Source organism: Podarcis melisellensis (assembly GCF_964234715.1).
Source record: "Podarcis melisellensis genome assembly, chromosome: 8".
NCBI lineage: Eukaryota > Metazoa > Chordata > Lepidosauria > Squamata > Lacertidae > Podarcis > Podarcis melisellensis.
The window spans coordinates 32,439,078-32,462,417 of record NC_138540.1 but is presented as its reverse complement, the minus strand read 5'-3'; positions in this window follow the sequence as shown (position 1 = coordinate 32,462,417).

Sequence of the window (23,340 nt, the reverse complement as noted above, 5' to 3'; positions counted from 1 at the left end):
ATGTTTTGGAGCTGTTTTGGAGCAATATATTCTCTGCAAAGTTTCCAGGTTCAGTTCTCCAAGCAGGGGTCTAAAAGACCCATGTATGACACCCCAGAGTGTCGCTGCAAGTCAGACAATCCTGAGCGAGCAGGATCGATAGCCTGACTCAGTCAAAGCAGTTTCCTATATGCCTATTCAATGACAAGTCATTCTTTAAAAGAGCAAATTGTCTTGAGTTCATCAAAAGAAAGACACTGTAGAAATGCTGCAAGTGGATGAATAAGATCGAGAACGGGGAGGGAAGGAGACCTCTCTCTCCCACAAAGGTAGCACTAGGGGACCAGGAAAATGCCTCTGAACCCCCTTTGCCTTGAAAGAGAACATTGCCCAAGCCAAACAATGAATAATCCAGCATGGATAAAGCTATTGTCTTAATACATGCATCCGGTTCCGCGCACACATTGTGTGCCCGCTGAGACAGGCATTATTTTCTCACTCGGAAGATTGTAGTATGTAATTTTGCTCACTGTGCCACATTATTCATCAGCCACGGCACAAGCTGTCGCCTCTATAGGAAGGAAGCGCCACTACGCCGATTCCCAAACCATGATGTTCATATGGAAGATAATGAGAATCACCAAGGCGTGTGCACACGGCGTATTCAGATGTAGCACACAGGAAAGGAAGCAGTGGGTCTGCTATTATTTGTATTTGGCCAGCTGTGATCATCTTTCTTTGCAATAATATCCCCACTTTCAAACTGTCGATTCACCAAGGGATAGCAATCTGTTTCCAAGCACCATCAGAGAATGCAGCTCAGGGCTGTCTTACAATTCATCAAATCTCATTTGAAAACAATGGTGTGTTTTTTTTAAAAAAATGCATGAATCAAGAAGCTTTGTGACAGTAGGGAGGGTGGATGAGTTTTAAAGTCCAGGATTGTTGCAAATAGAAATCTTGAAGAAACAAAACAGGGTAGTCGTGTCCAGAAACTATGAATCTAAGAGCTTTCTAGCCATTGCTACATATGTGGTGAGAATGTCCAAGTCTCCAGCAATTGGCTCCAGCAATTGGTGTGTTTTACTACCTCCTCCTCTCCCCTGTGGACTCCCAACCCAAATTTACTTCAGAGGGTCCCTCAACCCTTCCAAAGAGCTTTTGTCAAGGGCCCTGTAGGGAGGAAGGGAAGAGGCAGAAGTCTGTTCCTCTACCACACAGACACAATTTGCTCTCCCCCATAGTGGCTTGGGGTGGTGGTGGTTGCAGATTGGTGACTAGTGAATGACTTCTATTTTAATTTTTATATATTCATTTAATTCTGCTGCTTGGGTGACTTATTTTCTATTACAGGTTGCTGGTATTGAGTGATTTCGGATTATAAGAGCTGTTTGATAGTGGCGCAGACTACCTCAGAAAGTGGTGGATTCTCCTTTACTGAAATTTTCAAACAGAGGTTAGATGGCCATCTTCCAGGGATTCTTTAGCTGTGATTCCTGCATTGCAGGGGGTTAGACTAGATGACCCTTGGGATCCCATCCAACTCTACAATTTTACGATTCTATAACCTTGTTTTGATGAGATACTACAGTTTTGACATTTCTGGTTAGCTTTATCTCTAGGCTGAAATCCAATGAGAATCACCAAAAGTGTTATTTAATCACCCAATGTGATTAAAATGTGAAAGGGTCTTAGACCATGCTGATTTGCTGGCCAGGGAGATGGACACGGGCTTCCACCATTCCCCTTCTTTCAAAAAACAGCTCATCAGCAGGGTTTTAGATATTTCTAAAGGCCTACACTTGTACAATCCTGGATGCTCCATATGCAACGTGTTGGATCAGAACGAACCCTTTGCAATGAAGTTTACAAATGGTCCATCTTCCATGGCCCTGAGATTCTGCGACCCACAGGAGCCTCTTCATAAAACACGTAGAAATCTGGATATGGATACCAACTCTGAATGGACCAGGAATCTGTATCTGTCATCTTCAAGCCTGCAGCCGGAACCTTTACTTTATTACACAAATTATTTCTCTGAAAGCTGTTAAGAAGGATTGTGGTCTATAATTAGAATAATACCCCCAACAGATTACATTCACAAAAGTAATTACATAATCATTTGGGATATGCCACTGAACAGCATATTTCAAAGCATATGCCCCATGATTTCATTTTCTGAATATTTCTTATTACTTCACCACAATTTTCAGAAATGCATTACCCAACTTTTATGCTCAAGCAGATGAACTGCTCACTCATACATACCATATTCACATGCTTCTTGCAAAACAACATGGACTCTTGTTGAAATTCTCAAATGGTATCTGCTTCAATGAACACTCTAGTTTGCATCTGGGTACAGTAGCTCCTAGAGCCATGATGTGTGCTAAGCAATCAGGGTATCACTCATAAAGCATCAACAGGAGGAGTTTAACATTCCCAAGCATCCCTGTGGGGAGCTGACATATGGATTTAAGAAGATAAATAAAGAGGTTCTCCACCAGCTGCACGGGAAGCATTTGGGACTGCTGAGGACTGCAGGCTGTTTCTTTCTCCCTGCTCTTCCTGTCCTTCTATCTGCCACTTGTAGTTTGATGGGCACATCTGATTTCTTAACAAGCAAGACGAAGGATGGGGCTTTTGGAAAGAGTAGAGACGGCAGCCAGAAGGAATTCCTGATGTCTCCCTACACAAAAAAAAGATTTCCTCCCTAAAAGCGGTGGATTAAAATACAACTCTGAGAGGTGGGTTACGGGTGGAGAGAAGTTCGATTCAGGATGCTTTCAAAGATGAAGCTATGAAATTTGCACTTTCCGAAACAATATGTGAACCACAACACAACAGCCCTTCAAAATTTGCACTTATCTGAATTTTGCAATTCAGTTTTCCAGCTTGCAAAAATGCATATGTTTGAGGGAAGTGAATAGATTCATTAAAATAACATTTAAGGGTGTTTTATACTAGGGGACATTGTCTGCAAAAAGCTTGACTTTAGTCCCAACTGCAGATGAAAATGAGAATATGTTCTTTTAAAAATTCACACTAAAATGCTTATGAACTTTTGTGATGATTTTTTAAATTAAAAACTAAATAAATACAAATTACTGCAAAGTGTAGAGAATGGCATTTAACATGGGGAAAATGAGAAAATGAGAGGACCAAAATTGATAGATCCTTCCATCTCTAGAGGTGACTAAGCTGGACCTGTGTCCAGGGCTGGCACCAGGCTTAAGGAGGCCTGTGGCATGATGCCAATAATGGGGACTCCTCCCCCAAACCCTCCCCAACCTGCTTTAATCAGCTGCAGCAGTGACTTCATACTTTCTCTGCCTCTGCCTCAGTCTCTGCCACCTCTTTGGTACCATTGGCAGTGCCCGTCACCACTAAGGATGAGGAAGAAATTTGATTCGGTTCTTATCTCAAGGTGTATCCCCCCTAATGTGCACTTTCTGAAACAATATGCAAATCGAAACACAGCCATCCTCCAGAATTCAGACTTCTTTGAACTTTGCAGTGCAGTTCTCCAACCAAGTTATGTGTACAGAAATGCATATATGAGGGTAGTGTGCACATAGATTCACTAATTAGTGAAAATAACACACACAAAATGTATTATATTGGGGGGGTATATTGGGCAAAATTGCATAAAAATATATCAGGTGAATTTTGCACTAAAATGCTCGTGAATTTTCACAATGAGATATATAGATACAGATATAAATACACATGCAGCTGCAGATATAGATATATAGTAACCTGATTTAGAAATGTGGAGACATGAACCTAATAATTTTTTTAAAAAAAGTAAAAGGGAGAACAGATTTGCCAGTCTCTAGAATTACATCCACGTGTGGATATTTACAGCTAGAGGAGGTTACTGACACCCCTCCGCATGCATAGTCTGGAACCAAGAGAAGGAACATTCTGTCCAGCCTTTGATCCCACCACTACCAAGGCCCTATCTTCACTATAAATTAAAACAATATCGTAAAACTTTGAACAGCCACGGCTTTCTCCAAACAATCCTGGGACCTATAGTTTGTTAACAGTGCTGAGAGTTGTTAGGGGACCCCAGAGGTGCCAGATTCTCCATATGATTGAGGAGAGCACCACACAATGTCCTGACATCATGAGGAGCCAAGGAGTGGATTCGAACACACTCTGAAAATTGATGGGGGAAATACATTGAGGGGGCCAAAACTGCCTCAGCTTCTAGACGTTGGTGCCTATGGGAGACCTCTATTCTCCACCCACAGAACTACAATTTCTTCCCAAGCAACTCTGAGAACTCTGTGAGGACAATAGGATCACCTAACAACCTACAGCACGTTAGCCAAAGGCAATTCCAGCTCACATTGCCTAATATCAAATGAAAGCAAGGGCCCAACTCTACAGAGCCTCCTCTCTTCCACACTCACACTCCTCACTGAACTTTTCCAATGACAAATGAAAGTTTATATTCTGCACAGTTGTGGGAATTAGAAGATGCAACTGGCTGTCAGATTTAATTCTTTTGAGTGACTGGTGCTTTTTTCATAAACATCTGTTCCTAAATTGATTGATTCTTAGAACAGATTGTTGGACTTGTGTCCCCTTTCCTTCCAAAGTTTTTGTTTGAGATCAACAATTTTTGTGCAACTTTCTGAAACTTGTGTTGCCATCACACCCTGGAAGCCATACTGTGGTTATAAGAGGTTATAAAGCGGGTGGAGCTGTGGGTTAAATCACAGAGTCTAGGACTTGCTGATCAGAAGGTTGGAGGTTCAAATCCCCGCGACAGGGTGAGCTCCCATTGCTCGGTCCCTGCTCCTGCCAACCTAGCAGTTCGAAAACACATCAAAGTGCAAGTAGATAAATAGATACCTCTGGCGGGAAGGTAAATGGTGTTTCCGTGTGCAGCTCTGGTTCACCTGAAGCAGCTTAGTCATGCTGGCCACATGACCCAGAAGCTGTACGCTGGCTCCCTCAGACAATAAAGCGAGATGAGCGCCGCAACCCCAGAGTCGGCCACGACTGGACCTAATGGTCAGGGGTCCTTTTATCTTTTTATGTATTCAAAACATAACCATGAAAGAGGCTTTACAACATAACCAATTATATTGCAAGCCAAACAAAATATAGTCCAAGCAGCAAAGTCCCCTAATGGAGGAAGGATAAATTCAGATTGGAAGAACATTGCTTTGTTGCACCACACCCTTTGCCCATCTAGGTAAGGGGTTTCACTCTTGGAACAACATCTTTGTGTGTGTTTTAAACCTATTACAGAGGATATTGGCTATTATATTACTCAGCGTGCACTTTATAAAGATACCCACATAAAACATTTGATGGTGTTTAGTTGCTTCTTTATTTGACTGCTGGCTAAATTGGTGGCTCAACTCTCAGTGTTCTTTCTGCTTTGTTAAGGCTTACAGCGAAATAAATAAAATTATTCCCTAACTAGCTGAACTTCCTACCTCCATAGATCCTTTTCTACATTGATTTGTTTTCTGAGGAAGAAGCACGGATTCAAAAAATGGTTTGCATTTTGGCTCATGTATTATTTTAGAAAGTGTGAATTAGGTGGGTTTGCCTTTAAATGAGAACTGAATTGAATTTCTTCTCCACCCCTAGTTGTGAAACTAGATTCCTGCTCCAAGAGATGATTGCTTTTTGCCAGTGTTGTAACATCAACTAACTATAACATTTGCTTTTTTTAACCTGCTGTTTCATTAAGGTTCTGGTTGCTCTGATTCTCTCTGTCTTTAATCTCATTTCAGAAAGTGTGAATTAGGTAAAGTTGCCTTTAAATGGCAACTGGATCAATTTTCTCCCGCATCCATACTGGTAACGTTTCACTGTGGTTGATGTGGATAAAAACCAGTGTGTGTAAGTTGGTTTTGCATAGTCAGTTTCCCAGAAAAGATCCTGTAACCAACTTCATGATCTGGGCCTAAGCACCTTAGATTTTATGCATGCAGGCCACATTTGAAGACTCCTATGGAAGATTCAGGACAGATAAAAGAAAACAATTCTTCATGCAGTACATTGTTAAATGGTGGAACTTCCTTCCACAGCAGGAAGTGATGGCCACCAACATGGATGGCTTTAGGGGAGGACTGGACAGATTCACAGAGGAGAATAAGGCCATTGATGATTAGTAAGTGTGATGGCTATGTTCTGCCTCCACAGCTGGAAGCAGTAATGTTTTTGATAATCTGAACCAGTTGCTGGAAGCCATGGGAAGGGGAGAGTGTTCTTGTTCTCAGGTCCTACTTGAGGGTTTCTCACAGGATCTGGGTGGCCACTGTGAGAACACAATGCTGGACTATATGGGCCATTGTCTTGATCCAGGAGAACCTTCCTATGGGCTTCCCATTGAAGCACCTGGTTGGCCACTGTGAGAACATGATGCTGGACTAAATGGGACATCATTTTCCTGATCCAGCAGGCTGCTCTTATGTTCTCCTATTCTTATGTTCCCAAGATGTTGGAGGTGGAGCAGGCATTCTGGTGAGGCAGAAAGTACAGGTGTGATCTCTCTCCCATCCACACATATGAGCTGGATGGTGGAGAAGCATCACCCTGTCTGGCTCCAAGCTTTTCAAGGAGCCTTTGCACAGAAGCAGAACGGGAATAGTTGCTCACTTCCCATAGTAGTAACCGTCAGAAGGGGGCAGAGGCACTGGACCTAAACACATTGAATCCACATGGGTGATGGAGGCAAGAATGGAACAGTAATAGGGGGTTGAATAGTAAGCTGTCAAGGGCAGTTAGTTCCTCGTGGGTTTTGAATTGAGGCCTAACTGCACTTATTCCTTTATACTTCATTTGATTATTATTTCCCCAGTGCTTCTCTGTTCTGGACCTACTGAATGTATAACATGGTGTTAGCAATTTCTCTGTCTTGGGAGACCTTAGAAAAACACAGGGACCCAAAGCACCTGCAGTAATGCATTTGCAGCCTCTTGCAAGGGTATGGTTATTCAATCTGCTCTGTAAACAGAGCAATGAGTCCTGACCACAGTGGAACTGATTTAATTCTGCCAATCCATCACTAATTAAATATGTAGAAGGACTGGCTGCAATAACGAGCACAATGTTTGTGTTTTCACGGCCCAGAAACATAATTTATTCTCAATTGGTTCTGAAAATCCACCGTTCTGGCTCCAAATGGGCAGTGCTACAGCAGGTGCTCATTTGTTGCAATTTCACCCCACCCTTCCTCCAGGGATCTCATAGATTCTTCTCCTTCTCGTTGTTTTTCCATGACAACACCACAAGGTAGGCCAGGATGGTGAACAACCCAGCATCATCCACTGACCTTCATGGCTTAGCAAGGATTTGAACCCAAGTATTGCTGACCATAATCAAAAGCATTATGCCCTATACAACATTGCCTCTCAGGCTGAACCTGTTGGTGAGGTGAGAATAGGATGGTCAGCTCTCAAAGTGGGTAAATGAATCCTACCACTTCAGACTGCAGGTGGGGGTATCACATTTTTAATACTTCCATTAATAAATAAGCAAGCAGAAATTGAGCGCTGCAAGTAACAACCTAGCCAAACAGGCTGAGCTTGAACCTCACTTTCTTGTGCTAGTTTTCTACTTGCATGAAATGTATGGCAGCATTCCAAAATGTGGTTTCCTAGCAGTCTGAAGACTGAGGTAGTGCATGCGCTCTTTGCAGGCAGGTTCAGTCTTTGACATCTCCAAGTTAAAAAGCTAAGGCAGCAGATGGTGAGAAAGGAATGGACCTCTGCTTGAGATTAGGGACAGGGGACATTTAAAGGTGAATTCAAGCAACAATGGGAAAGGACATGGGAAACGAAACACAGCTAGCTTTTACCATTCACAGTTCTCCAAATTTTGCAGTGCAGTTCTCCAGCCAAGTAATACGAACATAAAATGCAGTGAGTAGAGTAAAATGTGCATTAACGTGCATATATTAGGAAAAGTAACATACCAAAATGCATTATACTGGGGGAAATTGCTTTGCAAACATGTGCAAAAGTAGGTCAAAGTGCTTGAAAATGTGCTTGTTGGGAGAAATTAATATGAAAATGCCAATGAAGTTCTGTGAGGACTTTTTTAAAAAAATAAATGCAAACTAATGTGGAAGTGTGGAGAACGCAACAATGAGAAACTGAGGAGGGAAACAAAATAGATGAATTTGCTCATCCCTACTTGAGATGCTGGAAAACTGTAAACAATACTGTGCTAGATGGAAAATAATATAACCAGGTGAAAGGCAGCTTCAGAGGCATAGTCTACCCCATAACCCCCAAAAAACCATATTTGGAAGTAGAAAAAACCATATTTGGAAGTAGATCTACTGTGCAATCCTATACATGTCTACTCAGAAATAAGTACCATTTTGTTCAGTGTGACTTGCTCCCTAGAAAGTATAGGATATAGGCCTGATCCCAGCTGTTCATCCCATTTCTCCCATGAGTTGACAGCATTTGCTGCCCAAACAGCCCAAACCACATTTTGTAGCCTCACCAGGGATGCACAACTACTTTAAAAAAACAAACAAACTGGAGAATATCCTATCCGCAATGAGTGTGTCCACAACCCTACTTTACAAGATAATTTCAGATTTTGAAAGCTAAGCTTACGCCATCTGAATAACAATTGCTATAATTAAAATGCTTCGTATCCAAAGGCGCTGAGGATAGCATAATGTGAGTCTCCCATTGAATTTCAATGCACAGATCCTTGGCCCTAATTTTGTGATACAGGAAAAAAACGTGTCATGAGGGATTTGATCTGGACAAGTTGTCTCGACGTTGTCGCTTGTCATGAACTGGCAAAGTGAGACAGCTTGCAAGCAGTAACTCATCGGAGGCACCGAGAAAGGAAGTTTGCTCTCCTTGTTGCGCAGTATTATGAAAAGTGAATTAATTGGGTCATGGTATTATAAACAACAGCAATATGTCAGCAATTTAAGGATCCACACAGGAGATACTTGAATCTGCAGCAAAAGGGACATTCTGCTTCAGATCCCTGCCTCAAGCAAGATCATGCTTTTAACAGGGATGCCAGTGGCCTTCTTCACTGAAACCACCTGAATTTCAGCAAATTTAAGCGAGCTAAAGCTATTCAGTGTGTTTGCTCATCTATATCCCACCTAAAAACAGGAGCAGGCCAATGGCCCATCTATTCTCACAGCAACCAGGCAGATGCCTGTGGGAAACTCTCATTATTGCATCAGATTCATTGATGCTAAACATGCTAACTTGATTGGGTGAGCAATTTCTCCTCCCTAACAATGGCAGCTGTTTGTCACACACCTTTACTTAATCTGATGGCTGGGATTTCTGCAGGCCAGAAATCTCTTGCAAAGACTCCCAAGTTCCTTCTTTTCATCACAGCTGCCATCCTTCGTCATACGGTGTGACTTTTGTTGAAGTAAATGTTTTCTGCTTTCTGCCTTTTACAATAATATGCCAACTGAGCCCTAACTCGGGTCAGGAATCCCAAACCAGAGGGTTTGAAATGGAAGTTTAATACTTAAAACAGCACTGGAGATGTGTTTATAGCCATTTTAGTAGATTGATAGATGAGAAAGGGAGAGGAAGGGAGGGAGAGAGAGAGAGAGAGAGAGAGAGAGAGAGAGAGAGAGAGAGAGAGAGAGAGAGAGAGAGAGAGATGATAGATTAGATAGATTAAATAGATAGATGATGATAGATAGATAGATAGATAGATAGATAGATAGATAGATGATAGATACAGGGACGCAGGTGGCGCTGTGGGTAAAACCTCAGCGCCTAGGGCTTACCGATCGCATGGTCGGCGGTTCGAATCCCCACGGCGGGGTGAGCTCCCGTCTTTCAGTCCCAGCTCCTGCCCACCTAGCAGTTCGAAAGCACCCCTAAGTGCAAGTAGATAAATAGGTACCGCTTTATAGCGGGAAGGTAAACAGCGTTTCCGTGTGCTGCGCTGGTGCCGGCTCACCAGAGCAGCTTCGTCACGCTGGCCACGTGACCCGGAAGTGTCTCCGGGCAGTGCTGGCCCCCGGCCTCTTAAGTGAGATGGGCGCACAACCCCAGAGTCGGACACGACTGGCCCGTACGGGCAGGGGTACCTTTACCTTTATGCCTTATGCATTCCTATGCCTAAGCCTATTGCTAATATATGTGTATATATGGAAGCATCTTTCCAGAAAATTGGTAAATTTCGCAAACACACGTATTATTCACTTTACTGTAAGCTACCTTTGAGACCATTTGGTGGTCAGGTGGGCTATAAATAAAGAAATGGCTTTTAAAAATGTAACCAGAAAAGCTCTTTCCCCAACCACAACTTCACAAGGTGGTTTCAGATCTCCTTTTTTCAAAACCAAATTTCCGTTATACCAGCCAGGATAGCTATGCTCCACTTCCACTGAGTGATGGTCACCAGTTGGATGGCTTTCTTTTTTTATATATAAATATTTATTAGGATTTTTAGAAAAAAAGAAAATACAATAATAATAAACAGTATTGCTTTGTTTTAACAAATTTTCGTGTCATCCTTAAGCTTCCTCACGCCTCCCGCTCCCATTTACATCATTAATAAATTTTTGTCAAGCAAATTATCATCTTATTTCCAAATTTTGTGACCGCTTATTTAATTACAATAAAATAGTTCTCCTGCAACTTTGTTTCTCTTAATCTCTCTTATCATCAAATCCTGATCTATTTTAGTGATGGCCAATTATTTATAACCAAGCATCCTTCTTAACATTCCATTAAATCACAATATTTTTGTAAATAAATCTTGAATTTCTTCCAATCTTCTTCCATCCTTTCTTCTCCCAGGTCTCGGATTCTGCCAGTCATCTCCGCCAGTTGCATATAGTCCATCAGTTGCATCTGCCATTCTTCCAGTGTGGGTAGATCTTGAGTTTTCCAATTCTTAGCGAGTAGTATCCTTGCTGCTGTTGTTGCATACATGAAAAATGTTCTATCTTTCTTTAACACCTTCTGGTCGACGATGCCCAGGAGAAAGGCCTCTGGTTTCTTGGTGAAGGTATACTTAAATACCTTTTTCAACTCATTATATATCATTTCCCAGAAGGCCTTCACTTTAGGGCAAGTCCACCAGAGGTGGTAGAATGTTCCTTCATTTTCTTTACATTTCCAACATTTGTTATCTGACGAATGGTATATTTTGGCAAGTTTAACTGGGGTCATGTACCATCTGTATATCATTTTCATTACATTTTCTTTCAAAGCATTACATGCAGTAAAATTCAACCCAGTGGTCCACAACCTTTCCCAGTCCTCAAACATAATGTTATGCCCAATGTCCTGTGCCCATTTTATCATAGCCGACTTAACCATTTTGTCTTGTGTATTCCATTTCAACAGCAAGTTATACATTCTTGAAAGTACCTTAGTCTTAGGTTCTAACAGTTCTGTTTCCAACTTCGATCTCTCCACCTGGAATCCTAACTTTTTGTCACTTTTAAAAATTTCCTTAATCTGAGCGTAGTGTAACCAGTCTCGCACTTTGTCCTTCATTTTCTCCATACTCTGCAATTTCCAATTATCTCCATCTTTTTCTAACAGTTCCCAATATTTTGGCCAGTAGGCTTCCATATTGGGTCTTTTCCAGGCCTTAGCTTCCAAAGGTGAGAGCCACCTTGGAGTTTTATTTTCCAGTAAGTCTTTGTATTTTGTCCAGACATTAAACACTGCTTTTCTGACAATATGGTTCTTAACCAGTTGGATGGCTTTCAAAGAGGATTGGCCAAATTCATGGAAGAAGAGGTTATTGAGGGCTGCTAGCCATGACAGCTATGTCCTGCCTCCACTTTCCGAGGCAGTAATACTTATGAATACTAGTTGCTGGAAACCACGGGACTGAAAAGGGCTCTTGTGCTCAAGTCCTGAAGCATCCATTTGGCCACTGTGAGAGTGGGATGCTGGACTAGATGGGCCATTGACCTGAGCCTGCAGGGTCTTCTTATGTTCTTAATGTGGTCTGGTCAGTGTTTTGGTGAGAGATTGCCAAGGGATGATATATGAATCTGATGGTGGGAGAAAGCAAGATTTAAATGTGCCACTTTCATAGCAATCATGCATTAAGAATCTGGGTGCTTCTAGATGAAGTCATACAGCCATAGAATTGTAGAGTTGGATGGGACCTTAAGGGTCATCTAATTTAATCCCCGGAAATGGAAGAATCACAGCTAAAGTATTCCTGACTGGTGCCCATCCAGCTTCTGTTTAAAAACCTTCACTGAAGCAAAATCCATCACCTTCCAAAGGTGAACAGTCCTTCCTAATATTTGGTCAAAATCTCTTTTCTTGTCTTTTGAATCTATTGGTTCAGGTCCTGCCCTCTGGAGCGACAGAGAACAAGCTTGTTCCACTTTCCATGTGACAGCCCTTCAGATATTTGGAAATGGCTGTCATATTACCTCTCAATCTCCTCTTCTCCAGGCAATACATACTCAATTCCTTCAACCACTCACCATAAGGCTTGGTTTCCAGACCCTTGATCATCTTGGTTGCCCTCCTCTGCACACGTTTCAGCTTGGGTTTTGATTGTGGTGCAGGTGCAAGTGGTGTATATAATTTATTCACAACACCCACATGAATTTGGGTTGAAAACACCTATCATTTCCGCCTCTGTTTAATGTGGATTTTTCACTTTTTGAGAAAAATAATCCAGTAAGTTAAAGAAAGGAAGGAAGGAAGGAAAGAAGGAAAGAAGGAAAGGAAAGGAAAGGAAAGGAAAGGAAAGGAAAGGAAAGGAAAGGAAAGGAAAGGAAAGGAGGAAAAGAAAAGAAAAGAAAAGAAAAGAAAAGAAAAGAAATCCCTGTTGCCAACAACCCATTTGCAATATCTGAATGGTCCATTTACAATCTTTAGCCCCCTTCTGGAATCACACCCTTTCCCCACACAGCCCTACTGAATTCCTTTATGTCTAGAAAAACAACAACACAGAAACGCACAGTTTTTATACACAGTGCTGAACGTTTCTGACCTATTTCATTTCACAAAGGTAGAAACCAGCAGGTCTCCCTCCCTCTCCCAGACTCAATCCTATTACTGCTGCTTTTCCTTTTTCTACAACAAGTCAGGGGTGGAAAGTGGTCTAAAGGCCCCATCAGTACAGCCATGATTTAACAATATATTTCAGTAGATATAACCAGTAAAGCTCTCAGCTGTTATAAGGCTTAATCCTGACGCATTCGGAAACAAGATAAAAGCTTAAGTATTTCCTCACCTCACGCTTGCACCTCTCAATATGTGTGTGCTGACCTTTTATATTGCTTGAACCAAAGTGCGCTGAGAAAATTCCTCTGCAATTTAGCGATACAAGAGGCTTAGTTCGACTCATCCTTGGGAGTGCATTTAGCGATGCAGTTCTCGGCTTCCAGAAGGCCCGAGAGGGTTGTGTGTGTGTATTATTTATCTGTAAAGAAAGTGGTGTTTATTGTTGAGGGGTAATAATAATAATAATAATAATAATAATAATAATAATAATAATAATAGAACTTTAGCATGTTTTTAGAAAAGTAGTTTGAGCCTAATGTGTGCATTTAGATTGGTCCTCCTAAACTTCTTGACTGAATGATTTTCTGAAAACTGAAAACTTGACCACCTCATTGCTCATCCCTAACTCCAGATATTTTATGGACAAGTTTCAAAAGTGCCAGATCCTGGGATGGGGGGAGCACACAGTCTTACTAATAGAAGCAGAACGTCATCGGGGCCTGCAACATGCTGTGCTTTTGCCCAACACAGTTTGATTTCAAACTAAGCAAGCAGAAATGGGTCACTCGATGTCACTGTGGTGTCAGGTGAATGACAGGCAGGTGTCTTTCCTGTGTCCTGAATCTTCCAAAATTTGGCTTCATTGGATGTCCAAGAGATCTAGTGTGGTGTGGCCATGATTTCTTAGCCTAACCTACCCTACGTGGTATGATAAAACCATGGACCTAAGTGACTAGATGCAATCACTAAAGCTGGTTAAGAAATGTGCATGTTAAATGTGCTATAATACCTTGAGTTTCTCATTAATGCAGCAGTGATTTTCCTGGGCACGTTCACCATCTGTGCTGGTCCCAGGGGGGATGAGGTATTATTACCGTAGGCCAAGATCAACAGGGAGCCGGGCAGGTCAGCAGGAACGGAGGTAGGGCAGAAGCAGGAGTCCAGGTGGGGAAGCAGGAACACTGGTAAGGCAGAAGCAGGAATCCAGGCGGGGAAGCAGGAACACTGGTAAGGCAGAAGCAGGAATCCAGGCGAGGAATAGGCACACCGGGAGTGCCAAACAAGGACTGGGTAAAGCAGATACTTCACAACGACGTTGCTCCCGCAACCTGAGACCGGGCTGCCTGACCTTTATCTTCTTCTAAGGCCGGGGGCGGTCCCGGCCCCCAGAAGCCCCGCCTCTCTTGGCCTTAAGGTGAGCACTCCTCCTGGGAGACACCAGTTCCCTTCGCCTCTCTGCCCTAAGCCTCTGCAGATCAGGAGAGGCCGAAGGGTTACTGGGTCCTGGAGGAGGCTCACCTGTAGCCACTGAGTCTTCCAGCACCTCTGGGGCCTGAATGATTTCACCTGGTGCCTGCTCTTGAGTTTCCTCAGCAACTAGGCCTTGCCCCAGTTCAGCCGGCCCTGGAGGCGGGGACTCCTGTGCCGGCTGGGGTTCCTCCGGATCGCTCTCAGACTCGGAATCCCAGGCCATCACACCATCCCCCCTCCCAGGCCCCCCCCTCACTTGAGGGCCCGGACCCGGCTTGCTGGGGTACGCTGCATGAAACTCCCGGATGCAGGCAGGTGCGTGGACGTTGACCGCTGGTTCCCAGGAGCGGTCCTCTGGCCCATACCCCTTCCAGTCAATGAGATACTGCAGCCTTCCCCTGCGGTATCGGGAGTCCAGAATGCGTTCCACCTCGTACTCTGGCTCTCCCTGCACCAAAACTGGCTGCGGTCGGGGACGGTCTGGGTGGAACTCGTCGGGTGGGGCCACCGGACTCAGAAGGGACCTGTGGAATACCGGGTGAACCTTCAGGTTTGCTGGCAACTGGAGACGGAATGCCACAGGCGAGACCTGGTCCACAATAGGGAACGGGCCGGTGAACCGGGCGTCCAGCTTCCGCGAAGGTCGAGAAGGGTGGAGGTGGCGAGTGGAAAGCCATACCAAGTCACCGACGTGAAGTTCCGGCCCCACCTGGCGGTGGCGGTCGGCCTGGACCTTGTACGCCTCCTTGGCCTGGCGCAGCTGCTCCATCAACAGCTGTTGCTGGAACTGGAGCTCCTGAAGCCACTCTGTCACCGCAGGGACCGCAGATGCCGGCAGCACATCCGGAAACAACCGTGGGTGAAGGCCATAACTGGCTTGGAACGGGGTCTGCTGGGTGGACGCATTCACCGCGTTGTTATAAGCGAACTCCGCCAATGCTAGGTGGTCGACCCAGTCGTCCTGCTGGTAGCTGCAGTAACACCGGAGGTACTGTTCCAGTACCGCGTTCGCCCGTTCTGTCTGGCCATCAGTCTGTGGGTGGTAAGCAGATGAGAGACAGACCTCTGTTCCGAGGGCCTGGTGCAAAGCACGCCAAAACCGGGACGTGAACTGAACGCCGCGGTCGGATACTACACGCTCAGGTAGGCCATGCAGGCAGAAGACATGCTGAAGGTACAGCTGCGCGGTTTCCTTAGCTGAGGGTATGGATGGGCAGGGGGCACAGTACACCATCTTCGTGAAGTGGTCGGAGAAAACTAGAAGGCAGGTGCAGCCACGAGACGGGGGTAACTCCACTACAAAGTCTAGAGAAACTGTGTGCCAAGGACGTGGTGGAACCGGCAACGGCTGAAGAAGGCCGGGGGGTCGCCCGGTAGGCCCCTTGGCCCGCCTGCAGACGTCACAACCAGCGACGTAGCGAGCCACGTCAGCCTTCAAGCGGGGCCACCAAAACTCACGGCTTACCAGATGGGTGGTCCGATACCGCCCAAAGTGCCCCGCCGCTGGAGCGTCATGGGACATCCGGAGAACCTCAGCCCGCAGCGGCCCTGGTGGGATGTACAGGCGCCCGTGGTGCAGCAGAAGACCCTGATGCGAAACCAGCCCTGGATACTGAGGGCATGATCCTTCGGCCAGTTCCCGGAGTCGTTCCTGGGCCCAAGCGTCGACCCGTTGCTGTTCCCGCACCCGAGCCTGCAGTGGCTCAACCTCCTGGGTGGCCAGGAATGCAGCTGGTGGTAGGATCGTGGTGGGTGCTGCTTGCTGAACCGTGTCTGCGTTGTCTTCAGGTTTCCGGGACAGGGCATCCGCCTTCTGGTTTTGGGAGCTAGGGATGTAGCGGATCCGGAACTGGAACCGGGAAAAGAACAACGCCCACCGGATCTGCCTTTGGTTCAGCTTGCGGGTGGTCTGGAGGTATTCCAGGTTCCGGTGGTCGGTTCTCACCTCCACCGGGTGTCTTGCTCCTTCAAGATGGTGGCGCCAAACCTCAAAGGCCACCTTGATGGCCAGCAGTTCCCGCTCCCACACGGTATAGTTACGCTCCGCTGGAAGGAGCTGGCGGGAATAGAAGGCGCAGGGTAAGAGTGGCGCTTCCGGTTCGTGCTGCTGAGACAAGACGGCACCGAGAGCCGTACTGGAGGCGTCAGTCTCTACCACAAAGGGTCGAGAAGGATCCGGATGCTGCAAGATTGGTGCTCTCTGGAAACAGGCCTTCAACCCTTGAAATGCCTCCTCCGCCTCCTTGTCCCAGGAAAACGGCGTCTTGGGGCGCAGAAGCCGGGTCAACGGGGTGGTGCGGTGAGCATAATCCGCAATGAAGGTCCGGTAATAGTTGGCGAACCCCAGGAAACGCTGTAGGTCCTTGCGGTTCCGAGGTGCCGCCCATTCTCGAACCGCTGCCACCTTCCCAGGATCCATCTGCACCCCACCTGGTGAGAGTCGATGACCCAGGAAGTCCACTGACTGCTGATGGAACTCACACTTGCTGAGCTTTGCATACAGACGATGCTCGCGCAAGCGCTGCAGCACGGTCCGGACATGGCCCTCGTGGCACGCCGGGTCACGAGAGTAAACCAGAATGTCATCCAAGTACACCACCACGTACTTGTCTAGCAAGTCCTGAAATACGTGGTTGATGTACCGTTGAAACACAGCAGGCGCGTTGCACAAACCAAAGGGCATAACCAGGTATTCAAACTGTCCGTACCGGGTCCCGAATGCTGTCTTCCACTCATCCCCGGCGCGGATCCGAATCAAATTGTAGGCTCCCCGGAGGTCTAGCTTGGTGAACACCTGCGCCCCTTGCACCCGCTCCAGTAACTCCGAAATAAGGGGCAAGGGGTACCGGTCCGGGATGGTAATCTTGTTCAGGGCCCGGTAATCATGGCAAAGGCGGAGCTCCCCACATTTCTTTTTAACAAAGAGCACTGGCGCAGCAGTGGGCGAGGTAGAAGGTCTAATGAACCCTCGCTCCAGGTTCTTGCGCAAGAAGTCCTGCAAAGCCTCGCGCTCTGGCTCTGTTAACGAGTATAAGCGACTCACCGGTAGAGGCGCTCCGGGCTGGAGGTCTATGCCGCAGTCAAAGGACCGATGCGGCGGCAGCTGGTCTGCCCCCCGTTCCTCGAACACGTCGTGATAGTCCCGGTACTCCGCGGGGAGCGTTGCAGCAGCCTCCTCAGTGGGCGCAGCTGCTAGCATCTCAGTCTCAGCAGACGAACTGGGGTCTGGGAAGTGTACAGTCCGTTTGACCCAATCAATCTGCACATTGTGATCCTCTAGCCAGTCCATCCCAAGCACCAGGGGGAACCGGGGCATGGAGGCAATATCCAGAGTTCGCATCTCACAGTGCTGCTGGAGGCACAGGACCAGGGGCTGGGTCTCTCGAGTGACGGCGCCCGAACGCAGTGGCCGTCCGTCGATTGCCTCCACCTGTACCGGTTCTGGCTTGTTCCGAAGTGGCACCCGATGCTGGGCAGCAAAAGCAGCGTCCATATAAGAGCGGGTTGCCCCTGAATCCACCAGGGCATGGGTAAGAATCCATGGCCCTCCTGGAGGGTATAGATGTACCGGAACCATAAGGTGTTGTAATTCGATTGGTGCGGTCCCATTCTGTGCTGTTTGGGACCCCAGGGAGCCAGGGCCATCAGCTACTGGGGTTGGCGGTTTCTCAGGACAGGATCGTGCATAGTGTCCGCTTCCGCCACAATAGAGACATAGATTCCCCTCCCGACGCCGCGACTTCTCTGCGGGGGAGAGGCGTGGCCGCACTGCCCCAAGCTGCATGGGTTCCTCCAATGACTCAGCTGGGCCTGTGGGGCTGCTGGTGGACCCCGGGGCCGAGAACTGGAGGTGCCGGCGGCCCCGAGCCTGACGCCGGTCCTCTAGCCGATCGTCTATCTGTAGACTCCGCTGAATAAGAGCGTCTAGCGTGGTGGGGCGTTCCATTGTGGCCAGCTGGTCCAGTATCTCATCTGAAAGCCCCTCGAGATACTGGTCCCGAAGAGCAGAGTCGTTCCAGGTCAAGTCCTGTGCCAGCAGCCGGAATTCTGTGGTGTATGCGGCCACCTTGGACTTGCCCTGTCTCAACCGCCGAATCGCCCGGTTGGCTTGACTCCCCTTCAAAGGGTTGCCGAACGCGGCCTCCAACAGATTGCAAAACCCCCCGTAGTCTGCCAGCAAGGGGGAGTCTTGCCTGAGCAGCGGCAACGCCCACTTGGCCGCCTGGTCCTTTAGCAAACTAATCAAAAAATGCACCTTGGTGCGGTCGTCGGGGAAGTTCCGGGCGCGCCCCTGAATATACAGCTTGGCCTGGGCAAGGAACATGGGAAAGCTGGCCGGAGCCCCATCAAACTTCTCAGGCAAGGCCACTGGGTACTTGCCAGAAGCCGGGGCGTCGGCCCCAGGAGCCGGTAGGGCGTCCAAACGCTGCTGTAGTGCCGCAACCACGTTACTGAGCTGCTGCACGGTGTGCGTCAAGGCCTGGTTCTCCTGGGCTATTGCCAACAATGTAGCCGCTTGGTCAGCCATGGCCTCTGAATCTTCCCGAACGCACCCCAACAAAGAGGGAGTGCGGGTGTGGCGGGAGCAAACTGTGCTGGTCCCAGGGGGGATGAGGTATTATTACCGTAGGCCAAGATCAACAGGGAGCCGGGCAGGTCAGCAGGAACGGAGGTAGGGCAGAAGCAGGAGTCCAGGTGGGGAAGCAGGAACACTGGTAAGGCAGAAGCAGGAATCCAGGCGGGGAAGCAGGAACACTGGTAAGGCAGAAGCAGGAATCCAGGCGAGGAATAGGCACACCGGGAGTGCCAAACAAGGACTGGGTAAAGCAGATACTTCACAACGACGTTGCTCCCGCAACCTGAGACCGGGCTGTCTGACCTTTATCTTCTTCTAAGGCCAGGGGCGGTCCCGGCCCCCAGAAGCCCCGCCTCTCTTGGCCTTAAGGCGAGCACTCCTCCTGGGAGACACCAGTTCCCTTCGCCTCTCTGCCCTAAGCCTCTGCAGATCAGGAGAGGCCGAAGGGTTACTGGGTCCTGGAGGAGGCTCACCTGTAGCCACTGAGTCTTCCAGCACCTCTGGGGCCTGAATGATTTCACCTGGTGCCTGCTCTTGAGTTTCCTCAGCAACTAGGCCTTGCCCCAGTTCAGCCGGCCCTGGAGGCGGGGACTCCTGTGCCGGCTGGGGTTCCTCCGGATCGCTCTCAGACTCGGAATCCCAGGCCATCACACCATCCCTCAGTGTGTTCTGCATTTCCATTCATGATCTTACCCTCCCCTGGATGATTGCAGCACTGTGAGCTGGAATTGCTATCTTTTAATGAGCTGGGAGTTGTTAGGAGACCCCTATTCCCCTCTTGGTGCTACAGATCCCAGAGTTCCCACAGAAGAGGTATTGATTGCTAAACCACTCTGGGAATTGTAGCTCTGTGAGGGGAATAAGGGTCTACTATTGGCTCTCAGTGGGACGCGGGTGGCGCTGTGGATTAAACCACAGAGCCTAGGACTTGCCGATCAGAAGGTCAGCGGTTTGAATCCCTGTGATGGGGTGAGCTCCCATTGCTCAGTCCCTGCTCCTGCCAACCTAGCAGTTCAAAAGCACGTCAAAGTGCAAGTAGATAAATAGGTACTGCTCTGGCGGGAAGGTAAACGGCATTTCTGTGTGCTGCTCTGGTTCACCAGAAGCGGCTTAATCATGCTGGCCATATGACCCGGAAGCTGTACGCCGGCTCCCTCGGCCAATAAAGCAAGATGAGCGCCGCAACCCCAGAATTGTCCGTGACTGGACCTAATGGTCAAGGGTCCCTTTACCTTTACTGGCTCTCAGCACCCTTGACCAACTACAGTTCCCAGCATTCTTGGAGGAGGGAACCATCATGGCTGTTTAAAGTGGTATGATACTGCTTAAAATGTGTAGAGCAGGTGGGGCCCTGGAACTGCCCCTGTTTTAAAGGTTTTTTAGACCAGGAATGGAAAATTTCAGGCCCTGGGACTGAATGTGGCCCCTGTGACCACTATCTGGCCTCTTTGATTCTCTGCAGACCACACTCCTTGCCAGGCTTGCTCCATGCTATTTGCCTAGCTGAAATGTTTCCTTGAAAAGGGAAGATATCTCTTACCTGCATGGGGAATTGAGAAGTGTGAGCGTAGGGTTTTGAGACCTCTGGCCTTGCTCACCAATACAACATGGCCCTTAGAAGGCTGTCCATGAAGGAATGTGGCCCCCAGTCCCCACCCCCTGGCCCAGCATTTAGCTGTTGTAACTGAACACAAAGGCAGCCATTACACAGTGTCAGCAAAAACCGTTCCAGGCTCCAGGCTCTTCTCAGAAATCCTCCCTCTGTGCTCAGTCAATGCTGCTGCTGAGAATGAGATAATGTGTCTGTGTGGCAAGTAAACACTGAAACCCCACCTGGAACTGAGAGCGCACAAGGTAAAATGAAATCTTCCCACCCCCTTTTCTTCTTCTTTTTTGCAAAGATGAATACAAACCGAATCAAAATCCAGTGGGAAAGAGTCGTTGCTGTTTTCTGAAGCCTGAAGGAAGTGGTCAATGGATGTAAGGAATGCAATTCAATTAGTTGGGGGGGATATGATTCTGTTTAATTAGTTTTCCAGGACTTTTTTCCCCCAGTCAGTGAGAACTGGTCAGATGTGGAGAGATAAAGAAGATAAAGGACTTGTTTCGGCATGGATGCTGTAAGCAAGAAACAGCCAAATGAACATCACGCTTGCAAAAATAGAGGAAGATTCACGCCAATGTGTTTCTCCCCCAAGCTTACTGCCTCCGATGTGGAGTGTTTCCTGCCAACTTTGGCCGATTAGTTTTCTCAGCTGAAAGGAGCCTGAACATGCAATGGCCTTATGAAGGCCTAGGAATAAATGTTCCCTGGACAGGTGAGATTTAAGCTAGTTAAAATGGCAATTGGAAGTGACAACCACCTCAAAAGACAGGCTGTGACTGGTCTGAGGTTCTGTCTTTCTCCTGAGAGGAACGGCATGGGCTTCCAGAAATAGATACTTACAGATGTTGGCAAAAACCTCCCTTGCAAGGTTGTAGTGAGGGAGGCGGAGCTTCTGGCTTGCCTGGATGGAGGATAGAGGGGATGTGCGAATGTGAAAAAATTAGTAAAAAGCAAAAATTGTATTTATTACTCTGCCTGCCTTTGCTTCTGGACCTGTCCATCACTGCCAGTTGAACCCTGGAAGGTTGCCTATACTAGGGAATGTGGCCCTGAGGTCATAAAAGGTTCCCCACCCCTGCCTTATGGGGTATCACATTCCAAAAGAGAGAGAGAGCCCCGGCTATCAGGAGATTATCATCACCTATCAGGAGACAGATTTTCCTGCACTGGTTTAGCCAGAAATATGGCTAACAAAGGAATGGTCAGCCAGTAACCGTAACAATGCATTTGCGGATTTGAGTATACAAGGTTGTGCTGCTCAGAGGACACGGAGAGTGTTTGCTCGCTCTCTCCAGATGTAGGCTGACAGCGAAATATAGCAACCTGAATGAAGCATTTGCTTTTCTCCATATTTTGAATTAATCTAAGGGACCATAAATCTTGACAAGTCATGAGCAGAATGACAACGGTTATATTATGGTATCAAAAGTGGAGCTGGCTGGAAAACAATTGCAGCCCATAATTCATTCAGCTGTTGCAGTTGTTTATCACCTCTCGATGGAGGCTGCCTGATACCCTTAAAATAGGCCAAGCTAGTTCTTGCTTTATGGATAAAATCACGGTGCTCTGTAAGTTACGGTGCTGCAGAGTCCTGGGTACACCATGGACCTAGAGATCCTTGTCTGTGTTGAGTCAGAGAGAGAATGTAGGTCAGTTCTAACGGGATCCAGGATTTGGAATGCACACAATGGGTGGCATCCAATGCTTGTCTTACTCATAGTAGACCCTTTGTAGTTAATGGGCATGGCTAGCTTAGGTTTGTTGATTTCAGTGGGTCTACTCTGAGTTCGACTTAGTTGGAGACAACCTCATGGAATCCCCTTTCAGATTTAAGGGCTAAATTGGCAGTGGGGAACTTTTTCAACTGAAGGGCCACATTCCCTCCCGGAAAACCTTCTGGGGCCACACATTAGTAGTGGGAGGGGCAAAAGCAGGCAGAATGTGGAATGTACCTCTGTTCAGTGGGCAAGATTCTACACACTCTCATGCACCCTTCTCTATGCTCCATCCATGCAAGGGAAGAACATTATCAGAGTCCAGCTAGGCAAATTGTCAGTGAATTTTCATGAATACTTAAAGAAAATTGCAAACTGGTGTGAAAATGTGGAGACCTGGACAAATGAGAAACTGAGAGGAACCAAAGCTGGCAACTTCACCTGTCCCTAGCTCTCAAATGTGTTATTGGAACTGGCATGGATCTCAAAGCTCTCATGAATGAACAGGGCTCCTCCTGTCATCTTCAGCCTGTCATTAATTCTTCAGCGGATATGAGCTGAGGGCCTGCAGAGACCTCACCTGGAGTACTGTGTCCAGTTCTGGGCACCACAGTTCAAGAAGGACACTGACAAACTGGAACGTGTCCAGAGGAGGGCAACCAAAATGGTCAAAGGCCTGGAAACGATGCCTTATAAGGAATGGCTAAGGGAGCTGGGCATGTTTAGCCTGGAGAAGAGGAGGTTAAGGGGTGATATGATAGCCATGTTCAAATATATAAAAGGATGTCACATAGAGGAGGGAGAAAGCTTGTTTTCTGCTGCTCCAGAGAAGTGGACACGGAGCAATGGTTCCAAACTACAAGAAAGAAGATTCCACCTAAACATTAGGAAGAACTTCCTGACAGTAAGAGCTGTTCGACAGTGGAATTTGCTGCCAAGGAGTGTGGTGGAATCTCCTTCTTTGGAGGTCTTTAAGCAGAGCCTTGACAACCATATGTCAGGAGTGCTCTGATGGTG